The sequence below is a fragment of the Esox lucius genome, chromosome 19 (genome assembly GCF_011004845.1).
Source record: "Esox lucius isolate fEsoLuc1 chromosome 19, fEsoLuc1.pri, whole genome shotgun sequence".
Taxonomy (NCBI): domain Eukaryota; kingdom Metazoa; phylum Chordata; class Actinopteri; order Esociformes; family Esocidae; genus Esox; species Esox lucius.
In genome coordinates this window covers 30,700,879-30,719,154 of record NC_047587.1, presented here as the reverse complement: position 1 = coordinate 30,719,154, position 18,276 = coordinate 30,700,879, and the positions used below count along the sequence as shown (strand labels likewise).

The 18,276-nt window shown below is 46.8% G+C and overlaps 1 protein-coding gene across 1 annotated transcript in view; it reads left to right on the top strand.

Annotated features, from left to right (window-relative positions):
• The window catches only part of plxnb2b (plexin b2b), a 125,563-nt gene that overhangs the window by 39,212 nt on the left and 68,075 nt on the right, over positions 1-18,276 (top strand). The window contains exon 2 of the mRNA XM_010864830.4: positions 11,541-11,659. The gene's annotated coding sequence lies outside the window, so the exon portion shown is untranslated. The remainder of the gene's footprint in view (positions 1-11,540; positions 11,660-18,276) is intronic.

Sequence of the window (18,276 nt, the reverse complement as noted above, 5' to 3'; positions counted from 1 at the left end):
AACTGTTGATATAGTACATGGAATTTCTGTTGACAGAAGATAAGTTTCTCACCTGTGCTCTTGACGAAATGTCTGAACTGTTGATGCCAGCGTGTCCCTGCTTAGGTTAGGCTGTGCTCTCAGTCCAGCCTCCCTCAGCGTTTGTCCGTGGTTTATTACATGGTCCACAATTGTAGCACAAATTTCATTATACAGATTTGGTTGTCTTCTTCTTTGTGCATGTCCTACCCCTCCTCCAGGTCTTCCTCTCCCTTTCCCTCTTGCTCTACCTTACCCCACTCATCCGCGCTCTTCCTCTGACAGCGTCCATTTTTTTTTTTAAGACGGGTGAACTTACCTCTTGCCTTTTTAAGGTGCTTAAACCTGATTGGTATGTCTACAATTAAGCGTGTGTGTGTGTGTGTGTGTGTGTGTGTGTGCGCGCGCGCACCTGGTGGCTGTGTTTAAGCAATTGGTTCATGGGTGTGTTCATTTGAAAGCCTTTGCTTTGAAATTGCAAGGAAATGACAATGATACATTTCTGTGTCAAATGTATACAAGTGTGTTTAGTGTTTTGCAAAAAGTGTGAAGCTGACAATGTGCTTACAGTTGTGCAAATATTGGCCGGTGTTTTGCTCCTTGAGTGTAAGGTTTTGCTAATTGTGGGAAAGTTTTAATTTTAGTGTAAGCAATTGAAAAAAAACTGTATCAGTCTTTATCCAATATAGATCCTCTCCCCACTGGTGGAGCGGATAAAAAGCTGGTTGGAATTCTCTATCCTATTGTTGCTTTCAAGACAAGTATACAACGTAATGTGTTTCAGTGGTGGGGAGTTTGAAAAGACTAGCCCGATGTTTGTGTTATTTCTTTATAAGGTCATTTTCTAGGATGTGTTTCTGACTTCACAGACAATAGATAAGTGCGTGACTGTGTCTTTAGGTGTGTGTGTGTGTCTGTCTGTGTCTGTGGCGTTGGGGTTAAGAGACATCCCATGTGTTCTGGTGGTGAGGCTCTAACCTATCCAGTGTAATTAATCAGGCCTGTATCAGGCCTGCCCCAGCCAGCTCTCCTTCAACTAGTCACTCACGACTGCCCAGCCGAACCTACACAGGCACTTGAAAAGGCCCACCCACACAGCTTAACTCTGTCCTACAGCGGAGTTAGTGGAGAAGGCCTAACAGCCGGGGTTAGTTAGAAGCAACAGGAAGGAAAATAACCTGATAAACAAAGCATCCAATTATAGAACTGCTGTTGCATGCTTATGTAGGTGCTGAAACAGACAGGGATTGGTAGCGCAGGCAAGCACACACACACGCACACAACCACTGTCCGTGGTCCTCGCTGTGCATTGTGGTCAGGCTCTGCACTTAAAACACTACATCCTCTACATTGAGTCATCCAGCCTGCTCATGTACATCTCCTGAGGCCCTGTGGATCCAGCCATGTCCAGCCATGTCTGACTCCTCTCTCCGTTATGACCAGCTAAAAGATCAGTGTGACCCTAAATCTCCCCCCGCCAGACAACTTTGTGAAGGAACTGCCTCTGCCTGCCTTCTCAGCAGGCCCCTCTTCAGACAGCGGCCCCCCGGAGCTAGACTAGTTCCTCTCCTCAGAGCCTGGCCTGCCTGAAACGGTGGGACTGGAAGACTGGGTGTGCGGAAACAAGATGGCCACCACGCACTTGGGCTACTTTTGGAGCTGTATGCAATGTGTAGTGGCCTGTTGCGAAGTAAGGAAGGGAGGGTGATACAATTTAGCACCAATAAATGTCAATCACAAGGTTGTCATGGTGACCATATTCAAAACAAGCTGTTTGTTTAAAACCTGACGTGCTCTTATTTTGACCTCCTCAGCTAGGGTCGGCGGAACACCCTCACATGACAGCCATCTTCCCTTCCTCTTTCCCCGAGTCTATTTGCCAACATGCAAGTTTCGCCAGGCAACACTTCCCCAGTATCTGCCCATCTGAAACCAGCACACATCCTCTACCTTCTCCTGTTCCCCCTCTCCTACCCGCCCTCACACCTTTGTACATCGCCTCCTCTTCCCCCTCTCCTAGCCGTCACGGCCACTGAACGATTTCCTCTCAACGGGAGGCTCCTCAGTCTCACTCTCTGTGTCAAACGAGGCTCCTATTTAAGCTCATTAAATGTTTCCAAGAGAATAGGAAATCAATGGTGCATACCGGTGTGAGAACTTTTCTCTTAATTTAATTTCCCCCCTTTATCTGTTTGCACATCTCTCTCATCTCTCTCTCTCTCTAATTTATCTCCCTCCCTCCCTTTCATTGTTTCCCACTAATTTATTTCCGTTCGTTTCTTCCCCTCTATCTCGCTCTACAATGTGCCTCACAGTGGGGGAATAGAAAGCGAGGTGGAGACGCTTGCATTCAGAAGCGATCTTCGTCTCCGGTGACAGGCACCATGGCGTTCCACACCATACCAACCGACTTCAAAGCTGCACTGACCTTGTCTGCGACGTACTGGGTTTGTTTTTGCAGGTCGTTGTTGTCAGGAATGAGTTTAGATTGAGCGGCAGTTTTGAAGAGGGAGGGAGCCGTCGTGTGGTGATGTTTTGGTAAGTGGTATAGGCCATCCATTTGAGAAAACACTCCCACACCTGCTCTCTCAGTCGTACTGACACGACGGTCTCCCTGTTCATGGGTTCATCTGTCACTCAGTCCTGCTATTGCCATTTTTGTCAACAGACTCCTCAGCCGTTGATGGTCTAAAAAGGAAATTCCCACCCCTTATATGTTTTTGTCACCTGATATTCTTTTTATTTATTCCATTGGACAGGTAGGAGGAGAGGGAATAAGGTGTACGAGAATAGCAGTGTGCTAGATATGAACCCATGCTCACAGCGATACTCATGTTCCAGAATCACCCAGGCCACTTAGTCAGAAGTACAATGAGGGCTAATGACTTTGAACATTGGATATCAACTGTTATGGTTCAACTACTCTATAGACTGAACTACTCTATAGACTGAACTACTCGACGCAACATAATCCCCATAAAACCTAGTGGCGAAATGCGATACTGGTTCTTATCACATTTCACCATTCAGTTATCCAATAAGGAATTTTAGAATCACTTCAAATAATCCAGTGTTTCGTTTGGGCTTACCCTGGCTTTGCATTTTTTGTTACTTGTAAATCTTGTCAGGACAAGTGACGTTTGTCAACATATTTGATTCAATTAACTACAAAAAATGAGTGTTTATATTTAGTGAATATTTATAAAAGTCCTTGTGTCCTATACATACATTTGCACAGTTATCAAAATTGCGAGGTGCTGTAAGCCTACCTGAAACACAGACCTCTTTTGAAGTGGATCAAAAATCGCCTATGAGAACATGAGTGAGATGATTTTCCAGTTGTCTGTCAGTTAATGGGGATTATGACTCATACTATTTCAATGAATGGGGGATGGGAAATATGACAATGTTATTTTGTCATTAGTTAGCAAAATCATTCAAAGGTAGTTAAGTGGTGTACCCCTTAGTCTTAGCTAGTTAGCTAACGTTACACTGTAAGTAAAGTCAGTCTGGTGACATCAAAATGATGACAAAAGGTTTTCCAAAAAATGATTTGCCTGCTATAGAAACCGTATTATTTTCAAGCCTCAGTAATACTTTGTCAGCGCCCTTTGAGGATACATGGAGTGGAAGGATTAGTTGGACATCAGGCCTAAAATAAACTTAAGAAAACATATTGTGACAAAGAAAATATCTTCCTCCCAATGCCCTTGAAAAAAGCAGTGTTTCCACCAAAAAATACCCGGAACTATGTAGGTGCAAAATATAAAGAGTACTGTAAACTAGCGGCAACCTGGTTAGTATTATTGAACATTTAGATATGGCAGTAACAAGTGTAAACTAGCAGCAATTGGTAAAATTATTATTGAATAATATAGATACATGAGTGTAATATGCTTATTAATGGTGGCATAGCAAACTTCAACTACGTAGTGAGAATATAAAATATATAACAAGAAGATAAAGCAAAAATATACATAACTTACATGGTTAATGTACATAATTTCTTCCCCCTGACCCTTCATTCACACACAAGCGGTGAAATCGCTTGCCGTTCCGATAGTGACAACGTAAGGGAGCTGACATCGTCCCGCCTTTGCTGTTTTGACCAATCAGTTATTTACTTTAGGCTGGGAAAAGTAGCCTATTGCGTTCAAGGAAAAGGCGGGCCTAACATAAAACCTCCAGTTCTGGTACTAGTCAAATTTGCTGTTCGTTCGATGTGTTGGTTATTGTAGTACCTCCTACGTGCATTCCTATTGGCTTTCCGTGCCGGAGAAGAAAGGAAAATAGAACACGGCTCTATTTTTTGCGGTCTGCCTTTCCGCCATGGCCAGTGCTGCCAATGGAGCACTTCTGCTTTCAACAACGGCATGCCACTAACGTGTGAATGAGGGGTGAGACTCGAGGAATGTCATTATTTATCATTTCTGAAATTCCAGTGGAAATATTACTATTTCCAGCTAGTTAGTTAGTGACGTGGCAACAAAAAAAACACAACCCGTATTATCAGCCACCATACTCTTATCGGCTGCCTTACTATTTTGTTCAGTAACATTTTATTTCCCCTTTGTGTTACAAATGCCTGATCACAGTTTTACTTACTAGAAAGTTTTAGCTACCTCTTTTGCCTTCTGGTGAAGAAAGAAAAAAAGACAGGTCACTGATAATAGTCTACACGATGATGTCTGGTCTGTTGCGCAAGTCGAATATCACGATTTGCAACCTAAATTTCCATACATTACATTTTTTAAGTATTTACCTCCATACATCACTATAAAAAATACATTTTTGGTGGCTGAATAGGGGGACGTTAGCTAGGCTAACAAGATGTAACTGTAGCTAACGTTAGTTTTTGTCTAGAGGAACACTAGCATGGCTAACAATAACATGACTAGTATAGAAATCAAATATCATGACTTTTCCAAAACATAACGTTAAAGAATTTAACATGCATCATGCGAAACATTGTGATTTACCTTGTGGTCCTCAGCATAAACACAATAAGGCCTGCACTTTGTCGTCGGTCCATCTGTCGTTCGATTTCTTCTCCATAAAAAAAGTTATTCTGTTTGTAAGCACAATTAACTCCTTTGCTACGCTGAGGACGGCTGCAGACATTTAAAAATGGCGGTTGAAAATGTTAGCGAGTAAACTCTACTACTACTTGACCAATCAGAAATGTTCATCACCGTAAGCCTCACCCCAAACGTTCTGGTACTCTGGGAAAGTCCTACCTCCGGAGCAGGGACTGTTTTGGGGGTAAAATGCAGTTGCTGGTTCTAGACCCTGGTTGATGCTGTGGAAACGCAGCGAGTTCCTGGAAAGGTTCCTAGTTCCTGGGTATAGTTCCTGAGGTGGAAACGCAGCTGAGAGAAATACTTTTTTTGTCAGAATCTGAGTGTGTGCGTTTACATTGGCAACATGCGCACACACTCACATCCACTTGAGGAATTTTCGGTGCCGGCTGTTACTGTATACTATCTGCTGCGAAACAGCTTTGCTGATGCCATTTGGCCAAATAATGGAAACAATAGAGCCTGAATCTGTTTCTCCCCTCTAAAAGGGCTCTTTCCAATCTCTGTAGAGCCCTCAATGTAAACTTCACCTTGAAGCCAGTTATTCTGCGTCTTCCATTTTCCCCTGCTAATCAGGGACTGATTTCGACCTGGGGCATCAGGTAGGTGAAATTTAATTATTAATCGGGTAGAACCGAAAAACAGCAGGCTCCCAACAGTTGAATAGTCTTCATTTAGATAAGACCTGTCTGTGTGCAAGCCCTAGACTCCCGATTTAGCCAAGCCCTAGACCCCAGCTTCAGCCGAGCCCTGAACCACAGCTTCAGCCGAGCCCTGGACCACAGCTTCAGCCGAGCCCTGGACCACACGGCAGCCCTATATCCCGGCTTCAGCCCCAGCCCTTGAGCCCAGCTTCATTCCATCGTTGAGCTGTGTTGAGGGGAGTAATGGATGCAGTGGGTTGCAGCTGCTCAGCAGAGGCCCTATCAGAGGAGTTATCTAAGCGTCTGAGAGAGGCCTGTGATGAATGGCCCTGATCTTTGTGTCTCACAGATCAATAAGCCACTAGCACCCAGATGAGCTAGATGGCAGCCGCTCTCTCCCCTCTCTGGCTAACCCTCCCCACGCCCGCTTTCCCATCTCATCATCTTCACTATGTTTGTGAACTTTCCCTCCATTTAGGGCTCAAATGGACCATTGATCTATACCCTTGGCTTGTTTTAAATAAAAGCGGTATCTCTTCTCCACCCAAGCATGGCCAGGCTTTGACAGCAGTGATTTCTACGATCGTGGCCAGCGCACAAACACTACTTTAGACAGATCGAAGTCCGTAATGTGAGGGGGGAGAAACGGCCGACCCCAACCTGCCAGGGAGTAGATACACGCTAGCCAGGTTCCCATCACAGGTCTGATGTTAAACAGTCTCTTTTTATGTAGATACACCCACTCACACACATACACACCTGTGCTGTCAAGGTTTGTCAAACGCTGTCTCTGACCTCTTCAGACGATCCCGCCGCTTTAAATTTGGCAATGGAAAACGCTTGTTTTCCCTGTTTCGCGTTTTGTTTTACATACAATTATCCACCCCAACTCCCCCCAGACCATCACGGCTGCCTGGTAAGTTGTGCTGGCTTCACCACCGGTGGGCTTCATCGACCGTCGCTGTGTTTCAGCTTTTGACCTGCTCTGCGCCGCTTATGTCAACTCCGCCGAGTGGGTTGGGAAGATTTAGGATAAAAAGAGAAGTAGAAATCTCTCTTCCCCGGAGGGATGCGCACCAGTCAGACCTGGTAAGCCCCTCACCTCCTCTCCCACGACTCCCCCTGCCTATCCAGGCGAGAGCTGACTCTGTTGTCTGTTAATTGTGTGGCTGGCGGCCACCGACACCTGTTACCGTCACTGAGGCAGGCGTCGTGAGAGAGGAGAGACTGCCCCTCTGGTCACCACTGCTGGGCGTATATCCCCACTGGGGATGGGGAGAGTGTGTGTGCGTGTGAGAAGAGAGGGTCTGCGTGTCGACTTGACAGCGTGTTTTCCCCTCAGACTGCTTTTGCTGTTCGACCGGTTACTTAATGATGCTGGGGGTCAGCGTCAGTGTGCAGCTAATTGGCCAAGTTTTGCACCGCGGCTCCTGTTGCCTGTGATTGAAGTGTCCAGCGAGGGCCCACTTTGCCTCTGCACCCCAATGCTCTGTTCCGCTCCAGCAGAGAACAGCCAAGACGATCTCAACACCTCTGTCTGCCCGCCGTCGTCTCTAGTGAGCTCCGAAACATAGAGGCCCTCCCCTACTTTATCTCCCTTTCATTAGCCATCCCCGACTTGTTTCTCTCATTAACCTTCCTACTTTCACTCCATTTCTAGCTAGTTAGCTACAGTACACTATTTCTTGTTAGTGCTATTAATCTGTGCCTATAAATAAAAATGTCTCCATAACACTTTCTGTTTTAATACTTTATCACCCTTCATTTTTTCTCTCCTTCTCCCTCTCATTCTTTAGACTTTCTCACACTCTCTCTTCCCCCTCACTTGCCACGGTGCGATTTGGGCAATTTCCATGGTCCTGTTGGACAGTGTCCAGGAGAAACCAACTTCCAGCTCCGCTTCTCCCACGGCCACCTGACAGCTAGCTGCTGAGCCTTGCCGCCATACTGTACTGCCTTGTGGGGGACGGGGAGGGACGGACAGAGGGATGCAGAGAAGATAGAGGGTGCCATAATTAGCTGAGCCTCATTAAAGGCAGTTCTGGCTCCCATTGTTTGGCTGTCAGCTAAAGGCACGGTGCTAAGGATGTAGGCTCGAGGGAGACAATGGGAAATGGGCCACCACCACTCTTGAAGGAATACTAATGGATGACCTGTCCTCCGCAATTTCCATGCACCGGTCGGACATACAACCCTACCGGCCGAGTGTGAAGCTGCGGTAGCTTAGGTCACACCAATGAACAACCGTTTTCCAGGAGTACATTACAGGATTAAATATAACATTGCCGTCTTACAAAGAACAATGGTCTAATTAGGCTATCTGACAACTCTTGGCCAGCTGTAGGAAGATTCAGCGCTGTCTAAACTAAGGCCATTAAAACTTTGTCTGGTTCTTTTTTTTTTTTTTTTACCAGCGGCTATAAAGCAGTAAATCTAGTCCATAATCCTTTACTGGTGTTGTGTTGTGCAATACATCAAGCGTCTTTGCTCTTCTCCTGTACCTCCACAGTGTTTAACCACTACACCTGCCATAATTCATGTTGTCACGCAACCTATCGATGTTATCATGAGTGTCAGGAGCCCAAACCCTGTTGACGCCTCTGCAAACCTGACTGTGTTCCGCTGTGACATCATCGGCAAAGCCACGGAACCACAAACAGTCTAGGTCTCGGTGTGGGTTCCTTAATTGGGAGTCAACACTGACTGGCTGTCCATCTGTCCAGGGTTTTAGGAACCAGACGGCAGCCCTTTACCCAATACACTGCATCCATAATCTGCTGTTTGTTTATGCAAGACGTCCTGTGCTCCGCTTCTTTTCCACCATCCATCGCACGTTCACCAGCCCCGATCCCTTCTGGAGTTAATTCCAGACAAAATAATGGTTCTGTTGAAATGTCACGTGGATGCCTCAGGTGGCTGGGATGCATGTGTTGGAATGACGGAGGGGTGGGGGGCCGGCTCTGTGTGCTGAGACCACGTCTGTGACTCAAAAGGGTTTCACATATAAATGCGCATTGCTGCTCCTGTTATTCAGCACTCGCTACGCTTGTTTCTGCATGATCATGTCAATAGCATGCTAGTGACAAGGTCTGGGGTTCGCCACGTGGTTTAGGATGTGTCAATCATGTCCCCCCTGGGCTTTGCCTCGGCTGAGCCCCTGAGCAAAGAGGCGCTCGGGGGATGAATGAATTAGAGTGCACGGAAGCAAAATGAAAGATCAAAATGTTTTTCTCTAGTTGTGCCTGGTGAATCAGGGGTGGTACCCCCTGGAGATGAGAGAGGGTAACCTCGTCCCTTTCTCTGGCACGTTCATAATGGAGAGCTGGTTGTATCAATTACCGTGACGTTATGACATGGTTTAGACAAAGATTGGAAAGCTTGCTCTGTCAATTAGCTTGACATTATGTTCTTTACACATTTCCAGTGACATGTGACATTTTATGACAGGCTTTCATGACAGTCTGTTACACTTATTTCTTATTGAGGATGACTTATTTGGTCCAACACTCAAAAAAATTGAATATTAAAGAAGACTTTAAAGTAAGTTTCACACACTATTTGAATAGAAACCTAAACATATTTAAATTTTTCAGGCACATTCTATTTGTAGGGGAAATTGTATGTAAAACGATTTTTAAAAAGTCCATTGCATTTGTTTAGGCTGATGCCCCCGGCGATGCATCCCTCTGACACTTTTGAAGTTGATTCAGGATAATCATCAAGAGCGAAACACTAGAAACATCAAAAGTTCTCTTTATAATATTCAGAATGACTCAGAATAAGTAGGCAGCTGCAAAGATGAGTGTGAATATCTCATTTGTCACAGAGAATCACTCTGATCATCCTCATTTAAATGACCGTGATCTATAGGAAGTTGGGATTGAATTGCAGCGATGGTCTGCAGACAAATAACAAGCAGTCCCTATGCGTCCTTGGGGCTATTCAGACATTTCATGTAATCTTTCTTAAGGAAGCACAGCTGTCTTGCTGAATTTATTGTCCAATCTGAAGACAGATGGGATTGCAATGCAATCCATCAGTTTGAAAAACACAGTTTGTTTAATTAACTACACTGTTTTTATCTTATTCCTCTTAAGGCTGTATTATAATGTAAAATAATAAAAAATGAATTTACATTGCAGGCGCTCTTAGTCAGACCGTCTTACATTGGTGAGTGAATACATTCTCACCTTTTGTATTATTAAAGTCAGGTATCTTTTCTTTAAAGGCATAGCATCCTTGGAATGGGTCAAATCAAAGTCGGTAATATTGCTTCTGTAGCACTCAAGGTCTAGCTGAATGATACATACGTCCACCCAGAGAGCATACAGACCAGCGCTCCGGACATCATCAGAACCATTTTTTAGATTTGGCTCATGCAACTCTGGTGGATGCCAACCCCTTAGGGTACAGAAATAATAAAAATAACACCTAATTCCTCAATACCCATCAACCTCCCCTCCTACACCCCCCCCCCCCCCCCTTTCTTCCGCTCCCAAACCTCAACATGGTAAACCAACCCTCCAGTACCCCAGCACCCCCTGTGAGGATCCAAGCTGTCAAGGCTGACTGGACTGTTTCTCGTGCCAGAGCACGGTTGGAACAGATCCGGCCTCCGGGCCGCAGACACTCCACTGAAGCCCCTGCAAACAAGGCCTGCCTCTCGCAACTGTCATCTAAACGCTAAGCGCTTTGGAGCTTCCTGGCCGTGGAGCTTTAGTACACATGCTGTATCGCTCCTCTAAGAGCACAGATAGCGCTCTTACAACATGATCTTATGCTGAGTGAGCGCTGAGCGGCTGCTCATGTGCAGTGGTTGTTTGTGTTGGTGCCAGTGCTGTAAAGAGGAACTGTTTAAAGATCTCCACTGAGAGAGGCACAATCAAAGCATGCATTAACAGAAGCAACACAAACCTGGTTCAGTTTTGCTTCGATAGGACAGTTGTGATTAGGACCCAGAATCTGATTGCTGTAATTTCGGAGGATTGGATTCACTTTTCTGTTAGTCAGGGATCTTCCAAATACACTTACATTCAGTAGTTTTCTATAGCACCTTGGCTCTGCTCATAGAGCATTATGATCCAGGATATAGGAGTATTTTGTAAGGAGATGGCAACGCATTGTTCAGGGTGACATAGTTGGATATCTTTCAAATGATGGTGGGCCCGTGCCTCCAGAGAAGACCGTCGCTCACCGCATCGCTGCCGACTGAGCTAATCTGCCATCTGCACCCCGAGGCTGAGAAATGTGGATGTCAGGCTTTATGGGAACATAAGCTAAACAGCCAGCCAGGCCTAGCGACTTTAAGAGGAGCGACGGGCGTGGGGCGAGTGATAGACTCCAGACCAGACTCTCAACATTTCTGTGTGTCAAGTCTAGAGACGTAAAAATTTCACTGATCTGCCAAGTTTTTGCATTCACTGGAGCACGAGCAGCAGAATGTCCTCCGTCCCCAGGTCTATCCTCCTTTCTCTCTCTTTCCTCTCCTCACCCTCCTCTCCCAAGCACAAGCAGTCCACTGACTGGGCGTCGCTTGGCAGCAGTGGGTGATGGGAAACATCTGCAGTAACTGAGTGAGTGTTTACTCACCAGATGGGGGGGGGGGGGGGGTTGTTTTCAGAGGCGTTATGGTTTTGGCAGTAGAAGAATGGTTAGAATGGTTCACATTCGAGCAGATCCTGGCCAGTCACATGCAGTGTGTTTAGATATGAACATTCTGCAGATACTCTGTTTCTGTCTGTGAGACACAATGGATCCGTTGTCTGTAACAATGTCTTTTTTCTCATGTCTTTTCTTTCAGCACTTCTTTACGGTGTCCACCCCTGAGAGGCCTGAATGAACAAGAGAGCGGACCAAGAGGGGATATGATTGTGCCCTTCCTGCTCGACAACTACAGGAAGTAATTGAGCGCTACAGGAAGTAAGGACATACCCCTACAGATATCCCTGTTCTTCTGCTGTGTTTTCATGCAACTACAAAAATGACTCTCGGCACTTGGTGTAGCAAACAGTTAGTGAATACCGAATCATGGCCATGAGGGAAATACAGCTAGCTTGCTGTTGGGACATTGGGTATTTTACAGACACTGCCTGAATGAATTCCCAGGCCAGGGGGATTCAGCAGGTCCTGCAGACACGTTTGGCACAGCTGCCGCCGATATCAGTGCTTGGAGTCAGAAAAGTCTCTTTTTATTTGGTGTGGAGCTAGCTAGCTATATAAATAATGAAATGGAGCCAGTAATTGGCGGTTCTTGGTAATTAGGACCCGGCTGTCAGCTAGCTTAGTCGTTGCTTCAGTCTGATGGCGCTGCAGAGAGGACAGTAATTACTATTATCTGTGGGGGTTGTTGACACAACAATAATCCCATCCTTAGCTGGGATATCAGGGTTTATGTTTACTGCCCCCATTTCGAGAGGCATTCACGCATATATTTTAAAGGCTTTATATCTTGGCGTTTATGTCAGCTTTTCACGTCAGCGTCAGTGCCCGGGCTCAGCACATCGCCGGTTGGCCTACTAGGCAATGTAGACCCACTCCACAGTTTAGAATTTTCTGCTTGGCGACTCTGAAAAGCTTGTCCATATTTTCATTAGTCAAACAGTTTGACTCTTTTCCTCGTAGCGGTGTGACGCCTATCCATAAACATCATTATCAGCCATCTCAGTGGGTCTTCTAATACCCCTGTAATCCTGTCATTTCATTCATGGATACCTCCAGGGTTATTTTAGAACCAGAGCATATCTGCCTTGTCTCTGCTCTTCTGTGTAAGAGATTGGATTTCCCGCTACACACACACACACACACCCCAAGGTGTTCACTCATGTCAGATTCACATCTACAGTAGATACACTATTAGGTTTTGGCTAGATCACATTCTGGCTGGAATGCTTTCTCAAGAGTTGCCCCATTGCATTCCAATGACGGTATTCAGTCTCTTCACCTCTGAGCGCCCTCCGCCACACCATGGCTAGCCCTTTATAAACCCCCAGTTCTCTCAGATACACTGTATGTTATCCCATGCATTCTGTTCCTGCATACGTAAATGGTTTTCTAAACGGCGACAGTTGAAGGTAAGGTGGGTAGAAGGAAGCAATACGGAGTGAGGACAAAACCCACAGTCAGTGTTTCACTGTGCAGAGAGTGTAAATTGTAAATTGCGCTGGCTTTGAATTAAACATGTGGCACCTCCACGCCCCGGGTGTGATGGACATTCAAACATATTGCAGGCAGAGAAAATGACTTTTTAAGTAGGCTATTTATGGGAAGATATTGTATTCATTTGGTTATAATAAAACATCCATTACGCCCTGAGTGAATGGCACAGGGAACAGACGACAGCTCAAGGTAATAACGACTCGGGGTCTGCCGCTCTCAACCAGGGCTGTACAGGACTGGGTTTCTACTGATATTACTTCCCTTTGTGAGAGAGCAGATACAGTGATACAGAGCGGCCAAGTAATAAAGAAATATATCTGTTTTTATTGTGCTTTGTGACAGAGTTATGTTTGAAGGTAGTAAGGAGAGCTGGAACATGGTGTAAAACGATATTGCAGCCCATTAGATCGGGCTGGGCTAAGCGCTTCTCGCCGGTCGGCGGCAGGAACCGCAGCTCCGTGGCGGAGGGTAATGGGGCCGGGGCATATTGTCTCCGATCTTCAATCCTTGCAGCCCGACGATTGAATCACACTCCATCTCCTGGGGAACTAATGCTGAAGACTGTCGTCTTGTTTGTAGACAACGCGGGGTAGGGAGAGCGTCTAAAACAGAAAGGGCTGTGGTGTTAAGGAATAACAGTTTACTGGATGTTTGACTTGGCAAAGTCCTTCTACTTTTTCAAGGACATCATTTACCCAGTACGTTCAAGTCAAACATCCAACATAATTTACCCATTGCTTTCAAGTCAAACATGCACCGTTCATTTACCCCACACATTCAAGTGGGCGTCCGTCGCGTCATCAACTAGCAGCATAGGGTCTTCAGGAGGGATCGTGTCTGTCTCGTGTCATGTCTCTGGCCTGTGTGTTCCTGGAGCTCCGGGGATGTGACCCTTCCCTCCTATGGGGGGTTCCCCCAGTAGACATCATCAGGGAGGGATGTCAGACAAAGGTCCTGCTCCCGGCTCCTCTGGCACACATCCCGTTTCTCCTCTGTAAACCACTCCACACTCAGCACGGGTGGGGGGGGGGGGCTTACTAAACCACCTCAGGAATGTCCTCTTGGGTACTCCTGCCTCTCTTAACCCCACCCCCCCCCCCAAACCCAGCACACGCTTCGACGTCCACCTTCACGGTTCTGTTTAAAAGGGCTGGCTTTGTGTGTGTAGGGGTGCGGTTGTTACGCTCTCCTGGGCATTCACAGCCCGGGCTGAGAGGGTAATATGAAACAGCCAGGCGAGGAATTCCAGGCATTCTGAATGGAACCAGATGTGTGTCCTCTCTCGCTCTTTCGCTCCACTCTCCTGACTCGCTCATGTACCTTTTGTGCCCCCCCCCCCCCCGCCACCCCACACTGTCCACTCCCCCTGTAGGTACCCAGAGCTTCATAATGGACTTAGATAAGATACCAGATGAGTTATTTTCACTTGCGGGCCTGTTAGTGAGCGTCATTGACGGTCAGTTCTGTGCAGCTCCAGACCAGATGTAAAACAAGAACCAAAGACTCATTGACGAGGTTCCTGATTCATGAGTCACTGGTTTAAAAAACCCAAATTCCAGACTAATGTAGATTTCTACCTGTGGGAGTTGGTGGTGACCTCCCCAGCCTGTTGTATGGGGACATGAGACCTTGTTGGGTGTGTTCCTGGTCAAGGACAGGTGGATAGACCACAAGCCTGAGAGCCGAACACAGGCCTTTCCCCCGAAACCATTTATCAACAAAGCACTTCAGTCTGAGGAAGATGATGTGTTGTTTTGCTTGGAGTGCGTCAATGTGTGTGAGTGTGTGTGCCCTGACGCTTGCATTTTGTATCAGGCTGCAATCAGTACAGGAAATGGAGAGCAGTTGTTTTGACGTCCCTGTAGAGTTGTGTTATTTTCCATCAGCAGAGAGAGAGAACGCATCAGCCCCCCATCCCCGTCCCCCAGCCACCACCACTCCCCTCACCAGAACCACCGTCTGGCAGAAGGGAGAACAAGTGGCCATTAACGTAGACAGAGAGCACGTTGCCATGGGGCACAAACGCGGCGTCGCCACGCTCACCAGAAAGGCTGAGAGGGCCGTGCCGCTGTCATACTCAGTCCCGTGTAATTGCATTTTTCCCCCCCTTTGCAGAAAGTCAAATGTAAGATGTAGTGAAATGTAAAATGTATATCTATCTCTCTCTCTCTCTCTTTCACTCTCTCTCTCGCGGTTCTTTCGTGTCGAAATCTGAAGTCTGAGATTAATTGGGTCACATTTTAGCAGTGATCCGGGGGGGTTCCTGTGGCTTGCCTGTGTCTGTTGTGGAAGGGAAGCGGCGGCTGGTGCTCTTCTCACCCGGGGTGTCTGAAATGAGGAGCGCTAAGCCTCGGGTGTGTGGCGCGGTGTAACTTCACGCTACCTGCACACCTCCCACCGCTATGCAAATCCAGCTGCTTCTTCCCCCCACACGCCAATAATCTCTCTCCATGCATTTAAACGCTTCAGAACATACTGCCCGAGATGAGTTCTGTCAGACGTCTGGCTGTGATGTGTGGAGGTGTGCTGGTCTCAGATGGCAGCATGTAGTTTTCTCTGAGTTAGTCATTTCCGGGTGGGGTTACTCGGCGTGGAGCGTTGCTTTATCTTTGGCTGTAGAAGTAGTGCATCCAAATAAAAGCCCCTTTAGACCCCAAAACTTTGTCAGTTCATTCTCTGTTTCCACTCAATGTATGGATTTCTATCTAGTTTCTGCTGGTCTTTGCCTCTTGGGCGCATGCTTTCTCGTTTTATTTCTCACCGGGATGATGTGACTCACAGGTGTGGGTATTAGTTCAAATTAAACAAATGCTTTTTTTCACTTGTTTGGGAGCAGTGTTATTTTTATACAACACCATGTTCTTTATGTGTGAATATGTCTGTGTATATATAGAGGCATGAAACGGGTGGTTTGAATCCCGCATGCTTATTGGCTGATAGCTGTGGTATGACATCACATCACAAAACCGGTTTATGAGCACAATAATATATCTTGGGAGTTTGGGTTCTATTGCCAATATACCACAGCTAAGCTCTGTGTCCAGGCACTCAGTGATGTGTCGTGACTAAGAACAACTCTTAGCCATGGTATATTGGCCATATACCACATCCTTATTGCTTACACATAGAGAGGGGTAGGGGACTCGGGGGAAATGTGTTCTACCATGGACAATGAAAACATCCTATATTTTAACACAGTCCAATGGGTGAGACTTCCAATTTCATTGGCTGATTCCCACCTGATGAAAACTCTAACCAGCTCATCAGGAGGGATAGGCAAATCCATTATTCTCAAATTGACCATCACGGAGATGGCTTCAATGGCGCTGCTCATACCGAAACTGACATTATAATGACATAGATAAACAGATGAGGCCTCTTTCTATCTCTATGGGTACAGCCCAAGTTTTGAACTTACATTGTCAAAGCAAGTGGGAAAATACAGGGGGGGGACAAAGGGAAAAAACAAACACCACATGGAAAAGGACTTGGAAGTAACTGAATCACAATTACAAACGCAGAGGTCACATTTTGTTGATTGCTAATTTGCAGCACTTAGGTGTCAGCCATAAAACAGGTCTGATAATTAGTGCTTTGACATTTGAATTTTCAAAGCAACATGAGGGAACTAACAGAGTTCCAAAGAGCCAAAATAGCCTAGTCGGTGCCTGAATTCCGGGTAAAAAAAAAACCTGCTAAACTATTCAATGTATCATGGGGAACAGTCTCAAAAATCATGACAGCATATGCCGAACATGAATAAATTGCATCATCAAAGAGGAACAGTGGTCGCAGGTGACAAAGCTGACTGACAAGGATAGAAAGACATTTAACTGGACAGTTGCTCAATGACCCAAAAGCACAGCCTCAAAAATGACCACGGAATTGAATCGGCCCCTCTGTGACCCAGTCTTGGCGAAAGCTGGCAGTCGTGAGCTGCACAAAGCTGGAATTTATGGCAGGGCTGCCATTCGCAAACCACTTATATCCAAGGCCAACACACAATGACGAATATCTGGGTATAAGGAGCACAAAACCAGGACCCCTGAGCATTGGTAAAACGTTTTATGGTCTGTTGAGTAATCTTTCACCCCGTTTCTCCAACTGGACTGGTTAACGTTTGGAGAAAGGCAAAGGCTGCCTTCAGCCCACAAGATCTGCGGCCAACTGTTAAATCTGGTGGAAGATCCGTGTTGGTATGGGCAGCCATCTCATGGGCACCATCGGATCCGATGATTGCCCCGCGTGGTCGTATAATAGCCGGTGACTTGGTCAAAAGGTTATTTATACACAATTTACACTGCAAATAGTTTAAGCATGAATGGCAGTGGGGAATAACATCAACAGATTTAACCCAATAAACAGCTCTTTGTGTGGCTCCTTGAATCCGCTGGCCTTCGATCTGTCTCCCGTTGTCTTCTGTCTACTGGCTGATTCATGGTCCAGTTGAGGTAATGAGTCAGAACCAAGATTTGTGTGTGTAGTGTTGTGACTGAAGCGGCGCTGGCTCATTTGGCCCGCCTCTCCCTTCTCTCCCCCTCGGATCGAGTCCCTGAGGGCCCCTGCTCTCCACACCCATCCGTCTTCATCCTTCCATTCGCCAAATCGACTGGATACAGGGACACAGTCTCACCTCCAAAGGAGGCCACAACCCCCACCCCCCACCTCCCGCACACACACCCTCTCGTCACCCCTGTCTCTTTCCTCTCCTGGCGATCTTCCTTTTTTCCATAACCTGAGTGTCACTGCTGACTGGGCCCCCTCCTCCCTGACAGTGTCCGGGGCCGGTCTGCCTGCTGGCTCCACAGGCAGGCAGAACGTTGTATGGAACTGTGTTAATTAGCACAGGAGTCTGGAGACTAGACACGTTATCTCTTACCCCCCCCCGCCATGTCTTCACTCGCAGTCTCTCCCTCTCTCAGTCCTCTTTGTCTCCCGCTCTTTTGCCCCCAACCATCCCCCCGTCCAATCTCACTCACCCACCCACCCCCTTGCGCTGTCTCTCCCACATTCGCTCGCGCACTCTCTCTCTCTCTCTCTCTCCCTCCCCATCTCTTCGGAGAGCACTCCCATCTTGTTGCCTTTGCCAGGTTTGTGGAGGATGTCGATGCCAGCTGTCTCTGTGTGGACCACTGCCAGCCTCTCATATCTTCCCGCCCGTTGTTGTTATTCCCTCGTTCGCCCATTTATTTGCATCCATTTCCACGCGTTTATCTATTTGTCTGGGTTGTCGTCTGCCCAGGCCGGCATCCATGCTGTGGTTGCTTTTCGGGGGCCAGTCTGCGGGCCCGATAACGACAGAGCTCTCTGGCGTGGAGTCACCAAGGTCAGGCAAAGAGGACAGAGACCAGGTCTGCGGCCTATGCCCGCTGCGCCATGCC